The sequence below is a fragment of the Nicotiana tomentosiformis genome, chromosome 2 (genome assembly GCF_000390325.3).
Source record: "Nicotiana tomentosiformis chromosome 2, ASM39032v3, whole genome shotgun sequence".
NCBI lineage: Eukaryota > Viridiplantae > Streptophyta > Magnoliopsida > Solanales > Solanaceae > Nicotiana > Nicotiana tomentosiformis.
The window spans coordinates 174,245,241-174,257,247 of NC_090813.1; positions in this window are offsets into that span (position 1 = coordinate 174,245,241).

Genomic DNA, 12,007 nt, shown 5'->3' on the forward strand with positions numbered 1-12,007 from the left:
TTGCTTTCTTTACTTTATCTTCCTTTATAACAATGTCGAACCTCTCATCTGATATCCATATGGAGGATCATTCTGTCCCATTAGCTATTGTATTCCCTGATCAGGGGGGGGGGAGACATTGCAGTTGTTGTTGAGGAGGAAACCCTCCCTACTGTGGAGGAGATTGTACCTAGGTACCCCGATGCCAAACCCTATTTTCATAAAGCAGCGGAAGTGGTAACTAAGAGGTTTCGATCTACAATGATGGTCGAGTGTTTAGCCGAATTTAAGGCTAGGCTCAGCCTTCCTGATTGCGTGGAGTTGTTCCTTGCGGGGGATGACGAAGTGCGAGTCCATCATCCCGGATTTTGCACCCTTTACGCCTATCCATTAACAATCGGCTATTCGTTCCCTTTCCCACCGTTGGTAGAAGAATTATGCCGCCATTATAACGTATGCACAGCATAGCTCGCCCCTTACGTTTTCAAGGTGGTCAAAATATTGGCGAAATTTGCCGAATTGGCCGAGGTTGTGATTACGGCGCGTCAAGATTACGGTGCGCCACCTGGTGTACCTTTTCACCCCCATTTCTATGGAGCGATGTTGCTGAATTTCCGCCACTGTGGGGGGAAATGCTTTGTGGTGAGGATGGACGACAAGGCTAGTCGACACTTTTGGCTCGATTATTTCTTTGTCAGGACCGAGGTCGTAGTATCCGTTGTCACCGGCTTCCCTGAGGCCTGGAATCCCACCCGTAAGTGCTCGTGTTGTTTGTGTTTTTTAGCATTTTTCTTATTGTGGGTTGGTTAATCAGCTCTACCTTTTTTGCAGCTACAATACGACCTCTCCAGTTGGTGGCCCATATTGCTGATTAGATCCCTTCCTTCTTAATTTTTCTCTAAGTTCAGTCAGAGGGGCTGCGAGGAGGTCAAGGGCCCCCGTACCCTCATTTCGGAAGAGGAGGGCCACTACGCCTTCAATATCCGCCGTTGTCTCAGCTATTGCCACTTCTTCCTTCGTCCCAATTCTATTTGTCATCGCCTCCGCCCCCATCTCTGTTCCGGCCGTTGCGACCTCCGCTCCACCCTTAATTTTACTTGTTGACGAGGACGACAAACACTTGACCAATGACGAGGATCTTCAACCTCAAAAAGGGGGGTCCGTGGATGTGGGTGGCAGAGTTTCTTCGGTCGTTGACGTTATGGAAGAAAGTTTCATGTTAAGTGAGACAATGACAATTTTTGTTAACGATGATATTGAGCCGAGCCTCGAGGCCCCGAGACTGGTAGAAGTCGGTATAGGCGTGCCCTTACATTCTGAGGGGAGAGAGATTGAGGAGGTGGCTGCTGGCGACGACCATGCACTTCTGCGACAAGAGGAGGCTTCAACCTCTCGAGCGACTGGTTCCGATGTTGATTTGGATGACTTGAGGATGATCGATGGGGGGCTCACTCAGCTCGAAGTGAGATTGGAGGGAGGTTCGAGGACCACGACGATCCCAATAGATCGTGATTTGCTGGTGAACACCGAGGAGGAAGTCCCTGCCCTCGGTCCTCTCTGTTCTGACGTGGAGGGTAAGACCCTCAAGGAGATAGATGACAGTGCTTTGTCGAAGAGCATTGCCGGCCTTGATCTCAAGGTAAGTACTGATGTACGACCTTTTTCTAATTCCTTGGCTTGTTTTAAGTTCTGACCTTTTTCCTTTGATTTGCAGACGGTTATTCTAGAAATCGAGAGTGCCCGGAGGGCGAAAAAGCGCACAGAGATCTTTGTGAAGTTTAAAGGGAAATATACTGAGTACCGCAGTAAATACTGGGATCTCCAAAGTCGGCTTCGTGAGGGCGGCGATGTGCGGGCCCTGAGGAAGGACTTGAAGAAGATAGATTAAGATCTGATGCAAGCTGTAGAGAAGTGCAGGATCCTCGAGGGGACGTTGAGGAGCAGAGAGGAGGAGTTCGAACTCAGCGGGGCGTGGAGGCCTAATGCATCGATCTTCAAGCCCAAGTGTTCCAGCTGTGAGGCCAACTTGAAGAATGCCAGTTCCAGGCGGAGGCTCTTAGTGGCGAGATTGCTGAGAAGCATGAGGAGCTCAAGAAGGCGGAGTCTACTCGGTTAGACGCTCAGAGGAAGGTGGACATCCTCGAGTTGGCGAACAAGACTCTTCGGGCTGAGCGGGAATGATCAGTTAACGGCGAGGGCTAAGGAGGACTGGATCAAGGAGAGGATCAGGGAGCTGGATAGGGAAAACTACGACCTTTATGACCGAGTTATTGCTCTAGAGTTTGAGAGGGCCCAACTACCTACATAGACTTTTTCTAATGCTTCTGATTTCCCCAGCGTCCCTCAGGAGTTGTACGAAGACTGGATCCATGCCGAGGCCCGGCTAGATGTGTTTCGGGACTTGTACACAACGAGCTTCATATTTTAGGCGGCCTTTGAGGATGCCCGAGTTAAGGCTCGCGAAGCTCGTGTCGCATGTGGGTACGACTCTGCTACACCTTGACCTGACGAGGAGGATGGGGAAGATGGCATAGATTGGCTTGAGGAGGACGCTTGGTACGGTTCTGTTTACTCTCAGGGCGAGAGTGGAGAGGATGCTGGGGACTGAGACGGTGAGGGTATCGGTGGCTGGGGTGATGACATCATTGGATATCGATCTGGTGAGGGCAGAGAAAGCCGTGATGGCGATGGCCAGTAGTATTTCATTTTTGCTTTTTTGTGTATTTTATCGGCGTCTTCAAGAGCCTTTGTAAAAATCTCTTTATTTACATGTGTAATATTAAAGTTGTATCTTGCACCTTCATTCATTCATGTGATTTATTTCTGCACTTGTATATTTTTGCTTTTGTTGTTTGCTCGTTATGCTTTTTACTCTTTTTATTGTTGTTGTCTTCTAGCTGGTCGTAGCCTTGGAGCCGAATATCTATAGTCCTTATTAGCCCTTTATTTGCATAGGTCGATTATGTCTCTTCGTTTAGATTTGGATGATATGTGTTGTTTGAACTTGGTCGAATTTGACCCTCCATTAAGTTGTGGCCGAGGACCGGTAGGTGTTTGTTCGTTCATGGTCGAACTTATCTTTCCTTAAATTGTGGTTGAGGGACGATAGTTGTTTGTTCGAGATGGATCAAACTTAACCTTTTGTTAAATCGGCTTAAATCGCGGTTGAGGGCCGGTAAGTGTTGTTCGAGTTGGGTCGAACTTAACCTTTTGTTAAATTGCGGCCGGGGGCCGGTAGGTGTTGTTAGAGATGGGTCGAATTTAACCTTTTGTTAAATCGTGGCCGATGTCCTGTAGGTGTTGTTCGAGCTGGGTCAAACTTAACCTTTTGTTAAATCGTGGCCGAGGGCCGGTAGGTGTTGTTCGAGTTGGGTCGAACATAACCTATTGTTAAATCACGGCCGAGGGCCGGTAGGTATTGTTCGAACTTGGTACAACTTAACCTTTTGGTAAGGTGGTTTTGATAAACGTTAGTTTCTATTACTTTGATGTTGTTGCTTTAATTATGTAATTGCAGAAAGTTACAAACTTTGGGCATTGGCTGGCATTCCAGTCCCAGCCCCGGTCTAACTAGTCCTTTCATTGTTTGACTTAGAGAGTTATGAGGAGTCGGGCAATGAAAGAGAAATCAGTCTGTTCTTCACATACTTCGACTTGAAGTGTCCCTTCTGTCGCCTCATTAAAAACCTCCTTGAGAAAACCCTAATGGGATAAAACTCAAGTAAGGGAAAAAGAGTACGACTTGGGGGGCACTTCTCTTTTTTTAGAAGTTGAAGTATTTGAGGTGGCTGATATTCCAATTGTTCGGTAACTGTTTTCCTTCCATTTTTTCTAGTTGGAATGAACCCTTGTTTGCTTTGCCTACAATTTTGTACGGGCCATCCTATTCGTTCCCAGTTTGCCTTCTCGTGGATCTCTGCTTGCTTGGGTTGTGACTTTGAGTACGTAGTCCCCGACTTTGAGCGGCCTGGCCTTTGCCTTTATTGTAGTAACATTCCACTTTCTGCTTTTGGGTGACCTTTCTTATGTACACCATGTCTCTTCGTTCGTCGATCTCAACAATCTCTTGCCTTCTACTCCCATCATTGCTGGTGCTGCTTTCATGGGAGTACCTTAGGTTGGGCTCTCTGACCTCGACTGATATAACTGCTTCTGTTCCGTAGACCAAATAATAGAGTGTCTCCCCTATACTCGTCTTCGGGGTGGTTTTGTACGCCCATAATACTCCAGGGAGTATTTCTGGCCACAGTCTATTGGCTTCTTTAAGATTTTTCTTCATGATGTTTAATATGGACTTGTTGGAGGATTCTGCATGCCCGTTGACCACTGGGTGGTAAGGGGTTGAAAGTATCCTCTTAATGTGCCATTGCTCGAAGAATTCAGCGGTTTCTTTTCCGTGAACTGGGGTCCGTTATCGCAGCTAATCTCTTTAGGTAGGCCGAATCGGCATATGATGTTTTTCCATAAGGAGGTGATTACCTCTTGTTCGCGTACTTGGGTGAACGCTCATGCTTTTACCCATTTAGAGAAATAGTCAGTTAAAACTGAAAGGAATCATACATTACCACGCCCTGGTGGTAGGGGGACCCACGATGTCCATCCCCCACTTGATAAACGGCTATGAAGAGGGGACTAAATGAAGGTGTTCGCCCACTTATTGGATTATTGGGGCATATTTGTGACATTGTTCGCATTTTTTCACGAATTCTGAGGGCCCGTATGAGGCATTTAACCAGTGTTCGATTACCAGAATGAGCGCCGTAATGGCCTTTGTAGACCTCTTCGAGAACGCGCTGGGTTTGGTTTGGACCCAAACACTTCGCCAGAGTGCCACTATATGTCCTCTTATATAAGTCGTTATGAAAGAGGTTGTATCTGGCTACTTGCATTCTTAGTTTTCTATCTTCATTTTTGTCGCTTGGGAGGGTGCCGTCTTGCAAGTAAGTAATAATACAATTGCGCCCAAAATACCGAAGCAGTCGGCCTTGCCAAATTGGTCGCAACCACCAAAAGCATCACAATCGGGGATAATAGTGTAGTCCACCTCCTCAACTCGTCACTTGACCAAATCGAGGTAAGATCTGTAAGTTTAACTTAGGAGTGCTACAATGAGGGAGAGGCGACCTCTCGCACCTGGGGGAGGCAGTGGGTGTGACATCATCACCCAACGTCTCATAGCTCTCGTTGATAGCGTTCATGAGGTTGCCGGGTTGTCACCTGTCACCTTAGGTATGTCTCCTTGGTTACATGCCATGTAAATTTCTTTACGTTCAGAGATGTAGAAAAACTTTGTGGTTTATTAGGTTAGAAAAATCACGCGAGTTGTAGATCTAATGAAAACCAAAAGATTAGTTAAGAAGTTCCCACAAACGTTGCCAAACGGTTTGACCCAAAATTCAGATCTAGGTTTAAATAATTAGATTTAATAAAAATAGAGTCAATCTTAGCCAATATTAATGTCCAAAAGATAATTTACTTGACTTTGTAGTATGGTGATACATATCTTACTTAGCTAGTAATAAATAACGATAACACTAGCAATGTCCAATAATCCAAAAAGGTACTCCCTCTGTTTCCATTTTATGTGAACCTATTTCCTTTTTTGTCCGTTCCAAAAAGAATGACCCCTTTCTAAATTTGGAAATAATTTTGCTTAAACTTACAATTCTACCCTTAATGAGAAGCTTTTATAACCATACAAATACCCTGGGCCCTTTTTGAATTATTTAGGACCACAAATTTCAAAAGTCTTCATTTTTTCTTAAACTTTGTGCCCTGTCAAATATGTTCACATAAATTGGAACGGAGGGAGTAGGAGATTACATTAAATAATAATAAATAGCAGTGAATGACATTTAAGTAAATAAGAACATGTGAGTAACCCGAAAAGGGTGAGATCTGATGATATTCTTTCCGACAATGGTGAATGATTGATAGACCTTTAAATATTCGGATCGTGGGAAGAAGTTAGACAAGAATCTCAAGAAAAAAGGTATATATTGTATATTTGCAATAAAGCTAAGTTCTACAGAGAAAGTCAATGTGTTTTCTTACAAGTGAGTATCTTATGTCCCCTATAATTATGTCTCTTTCTATTTATAGGGAACATATATATCTAAAAACCATGATAGTACATGTACAAAGAATATCCACTAGAATATTCTCTTTAGTATCTTATCCTAAAACTAACCGTTATTACTCTATTTAAGATGAATGCTCGACTCGACCTTGATCTTTAATGACTCATCGACCCCGCCCTTCATCTCTCAAGGGACCACTTCGACCTTGGGCAGGCCTTTGTCGAAGTCATACTGGTAACACGTGGCAGCCCATGAAGACCATCTTAATGCTGATACGGTTTAATCATATCAAATATAATTTTTTGCCCATACAACTATATCATAGTAAAATAAAATAGGGCAAAGGGTCAAATTTGATTTAACTTTTCCTTCTGTTATATTTTGTGTCTAATTTTACCAGTTACCTTCGACATTAAGGGAGTCTTGTTCTATTTAAAAAAACCAAATTACAAGAAAAACATATTGGATGCTTTTCCTACTCATTTAATCCCATATCGTTTTAAAAAAAATCCGAAACAACCCATATTGTGTATAAAATATAAAAGTTTTTCATTCATTAAACCAACTCATGTGACTGATAGAAACCCAAAACTGTGGAAAACCTCTCTCCTCTCTCTAGGCGATTCGATGGAAATTTGAGCAGCCATGGCTGCTTCGATATCTCCCCAGCCTTTGACTGTGGGAGAGCATATCCAAAACACAAATGAACCAAACCAAAATATAAAATGCTATCAATCATATGCTGCCCAGGTTCTGCCAACGAAATATGATACAAAAATTTAAAAAACTGACTTAATTCCGATTAAAATTATCCATGGAGAACCAACTATTGAATTGACCATGAAAGAAGTTAATGAGTTCACTATCGCAGAAGGATTACACCAAGTCGTTATCGTCAAATTTTCTTATGGAAAACCAAATCTGCGTGACCTTAGACAGAATTTTCCAAAATAGTTCGGGCTCCATGGTTTTTGTAATATTGGGCAGCTTGAATTTCGTCATATACTGGTAAGATTTGATTTATATGAAGATTATATTCAGTTCTTATCAAGGTCGACAGGATATGTTAAAGCCAAAGGTGAGAAATTTTTCTTTCGGACTTTTCCATGGACGCTAGGATTCAATCCTAGGGAGGAAACATCGAAAGCAGTCGTTTGGATTTCCTTTCCAGAACTACATCCCAACTTCTTTGCAAAACAATCTCTACTATCAATAGCTTCAGTAGTCGAAAAGCCACTGCTGTGGATAAAGCAACAAAAGATCGTACAAGACCAAGTGTCGCAAGGGTTAAGGTGATGCTTGACTTACTAGACAAACATCCTAATAAAGTTAATTTAAAATTATTGACAAAATAACTGGAAAAGTTGTTGAATGTTATCAGCAGGTTGTGTATGATAATCTACCAAAATATTGCTCATATTGTAAACATCAAGGGCATGAAGCACGATCATGTCGTGCGATGCAGGGGAAGAGTAATGCAACTGAAAAGGCTGGGGATAATGTACTGAGTATGCTTAATGCGATGAGCAATGTTGAGCAATATAAGGGAGATGCTAGACAGTTATTGAATGCAAAAAAAATTGGGCAAAATGATGGAGTCCAACAGGCTGCTACAGACAATGTTTCTGTTGTTATTCCAATAGAGATTGGTCAGTTGGATGTAGGGAACATGGAAGTAGGTGTTGCTCTGTTTGTTAATCCTAGAGCTACATAGAACCAAGTCAAAGATAGTAGATCAAAGGCAAACACTAATTGCAAAGACAAAGACACTATTGGTAAGGAACTTGCTCTGATCGAGGCTATAACTGATGCAACAGGGGAAACAATAGCTAATGAAGCTATAACTGTTGCAAATACATTTGCATTACTTGAAGAGGTAATGAAAGACATTGACCAGAATCGACAAGTGACAATGGTTGAAAAAGCAAGATAAGTGCAGAAGGTGGGTGGGAATTATCCTAATTCACAAGGAAATAAGTCACTAGGTCTCCGACCAAGAAGCTTAACCATAAAGCTCATAAGTTTACTCCTGGTGGACAAGGAAATAATTCAGCATCGCAAAATGAGTCCACATCACAATGGGTTACTAGAACTTTTGGGCAAGGTGTTACTACAAATCAATCGTGCAAAGAAATTCCTTCACAAACCATTGACTCAAATGCAATAGGTGAGTTGAACAATGCAGTTGACAGAAAATAGTTAGGTGCTAGTAAGTTGTGGTGTGATCAGGTCGAAGAAGGTTCAGAGGATTGTGAGCTCCCAGAAGGTGTCATTGATGAAGAGGAATCAATAGATGAAGAGGGAGAAGAAGAGGAACAACGTGTTAATGGGGAAGATTTAAAATCCAATGATGATGATGAATTGATTAATGAAAAGATAACTGGTATGAAGAAGGTAGATGAATCAAACAACAAGAAGATCCCTAATCATAATCAGCTGAAATAGTCTGGTACAAAGAACACAAAAACAGGTATAAGCAGTTCTAATGCTGGAAAACAGGATGACAATAATATTGATCCTGGAGGAACAATTGGCACTCAGGGAGATGCATATGCACGCGGTGCTATTTCAAATGATGGAGATAGTTTGGCAAACAAAGATATGCAACATGCACAACATAAGGTAGAGTTAGGTGTAATTAAAAAAACTAGGTGCACTATTCCATTACAAAATATAGTGATGCAACGTGAGAGCCTGGTAAAGATGAATACTTGTGGAACCATGATACCTAAGGTAGCTAAGAACACATCGGTGGCTCTACTAAACATTATTAAACAAGAGAAAAATATGGACAAAGTTGGTAAGCGCCTTGATGAAGAATCCACTAAGCCAAATATAGCTGCAGTAAAACCAACTGGGGATACTGATTTCCTGATCAAATCTGTTGGAATGCAAGCAACAAACATACGTAAAGAGGAAGGGATTATGAATGCCAATAAAGGTGTATCGGGTTTTATGCAATCTAGTCCTAATGGGGAAGCAAGGTCATCCAAAAATACAAATCCTAAAGTAGTCAAAGGACAACCAATTCAAGAGAAAGGGAGTACAGATTTGATCCCTAATCCTACGAGAAATCAACTGGCAGTTCAAGTGGAAGAGACTGGTGACGAGGAAAATGTTGGAGGCAGAGAGAGAGATCTTGATGAAGAATTTACTGCACAAAATTGCAGGAATGTAGCAAGGCAAGGTGATCTTTCACCCCGGCACATTGACAGAGGGAAATCAGCTGGAGCCTGGAAGGGGAAAGAAAACGCAAGGAAAAGATAATCAAAGTTTAGTTTCTGGGGTTCAAAAAAGAAGGAACCAATCTAAATCTCACAATTAATTATAAATGCTATCATTTGGAATGTGAGGTCCGTTAATACAAAGAAAGCCTTTGAAAGGCTTGTCAACATGAGTAGACAACATCGCTTTCAATTCATAGGGATCATGGAACCAATGCAGAAGGCAAGGAAATTAGAAGGATATATAAGACGGATTGGATTGCTACAAACTTTTGCCAATATATCAAATAAGATATGGGTGTTTGTAGATGAGGATCATGGGTTAGATGTACTGATTGATATGGAGCAATAGAAGACATTGAAGCTGATAAATTTGGATACTGAAATCTTGTTCATTATCACATTTGTTTATGCTAAATGTGATGCTACTGAACGAATTGAACTATGGGACAATATGTATAATCTTGCTAAAGATATGTCATTACATTGGCTTGTAGGGGGTGATTTTAATGTTATTTGGGATGAGGAAGAGAAGTTTGGTGGACTCCCGGTATCACCGAATGAAGTTAATGAATTTCGACATTGCATCAACACATGTAACCTTTTTGATCTAGGCTTTAAATGAAGTATCTATACTTGGTGGAATGGGAGAGCTGAAGAGGACTGCATTTTTAAAGAGACTGGATCACTGCCTGGCAAATATGAAATTTCAGCAGAAATTACCAGGAATAGAGGTCACACACTTATCAAAAATAGGGTTTGATCACAGCCCTATGCTGTTGACATGTAACACTACTGCTGCACCAATTAAGAAGTCCTTCAAATTTCTCAATTTCTGGACAAAAAATCACACTTTCAAAGATGTGGTGAAGGATAATTGGAAAGCTGACTTTGCTGGGGATCCTTTTATTATTTTCAAACACAAGCTAAAGAGATTAAAGAAGGCTTTATCAACATGGAGTAGAGCAACTTATGGTTATATCTTTTAGAATATAGCAAGCTTAGAGGAAGTGGTACTAGTACATGAGTCTTAATTTGAGATTCATCCTACATATCAAAATAGAGAAATGCTATAGAAGATGCAAGCTGAACTGATCAGGTACTTAGCTCTAGAGGAAGAATTTTGGAAGCAAAAATCTGACATGTCTTGGTTTCAAGATGGAGATAGGAATACAAAATTCTTCCATGCACAAGTGAATGGTAGAAAAAAAAGATTACAACTGAAAAGGGTGCAGAATAATGTTGGCAATTGGTTAGAGGACAATGCAGAAATGGCTGAGGAAGCAGTAAGGTTTTTTCAAGCACAATTCCATGAGGATATAGTCCCTATAGCTTTTGGAATTCTAGATCATATTCCTACAATGGTAGACAGTACACAAAATCTAGATTTGATACAACAGCCTACAAAGGAGGAGGTCAAATATGCAGTGTTTGGTTTAAATGGGGAAAGTGCTGGAGGTCCTTATGGCTTTACGAGATGTTTATTTCACTCATGCTGGGATATAATTGGGAATAATATAGTCGATATGGTGAAGGCATTCTTCAATGGTCATGAACTACCTAGGTTTGTAACTCATACAAATATGGTTTTACTACCAAAAAAGAAGGAAGTTGTGACCTTTTCTGACATGAGACCTATCAGTCTCAGCAATTTTATCAATAAAGTATTTTTCAGAGTCATTCATGAAAGGTTGGTAGGCATGCTTCCTAATTTAATATCATATGAACAAGCTGGTTTTGTAAAAGGGAGGAGCACAGTGGAGAATGTTCTTCTAACACAAGAAATAATTACAGATATTAGATTGAGAATCAAGGAAAGTCCAAATGTTGTGATCAAATTGGACATGACAAAAGCACATGACAGATTATCCTGGCTTTTCTTGACAAAAGTATTGAGGAAGATGGGATTTGGAGAAAGATTTATAGGTTTGGCGTATGGGATTGTTTCAAATAATTGGTATTCTATTTTGCTTAATGGGCAACCTCATGGTTTTTTTATATCAACAAGAGGTATCAAACAGGGTGACCCTTTGTCACCCACTCTATTTATTCTGGCATCAGAGGCAATGTCAAGAGGGCCGAATTCATTACATATGAATTTGTATTTATGTGGATTTGTATTGCCCAAATGGAGTCCCAAGATTAATCATCTAGCATATGCTGATGATATCATCATCTTCTCATCCTCTGATACTACTTCATTGCAATTGATAATGGAAGTCTTGGCAGCTTATGAAGCTACTTCTGGCCAGCTAATCAACAAGAGTAAATCAGCTATATACATGCATTATTCTGCCAGTACATATGTGGTCAGCAAGGTACAAAGGATGACTGGTATTCCCAGACAAGATTTTCCTTTTATATACCTTGGTTGTCCAATATTATACTCTAGAAGAAGGATGGATTACTACCAAGGTCTCATTAATAAGGCTTTGGATAAGCTGCAGACTTGGAAAGGAAAATTATTATCTATAGGGGGAAGGGCTGTTTTAATATCTCGTGTGCTTCAAAGTATGCCTATACATATTCTTTCTTCAGTAAATCCTCCCACAAATGTGATTAACAAGCTACACAAAATATTTGCACAATTCTTTTGGTGCAATTCTGTTGGAGGTTCAAGCAGACACTGGGCATCTTGGAACACTTTATGCTTGCCATGTGAATAAGGTGAAGTAGGATTTAGATCCCTTCATGATATCTCTACATCATTGTTTTGTAAACTAT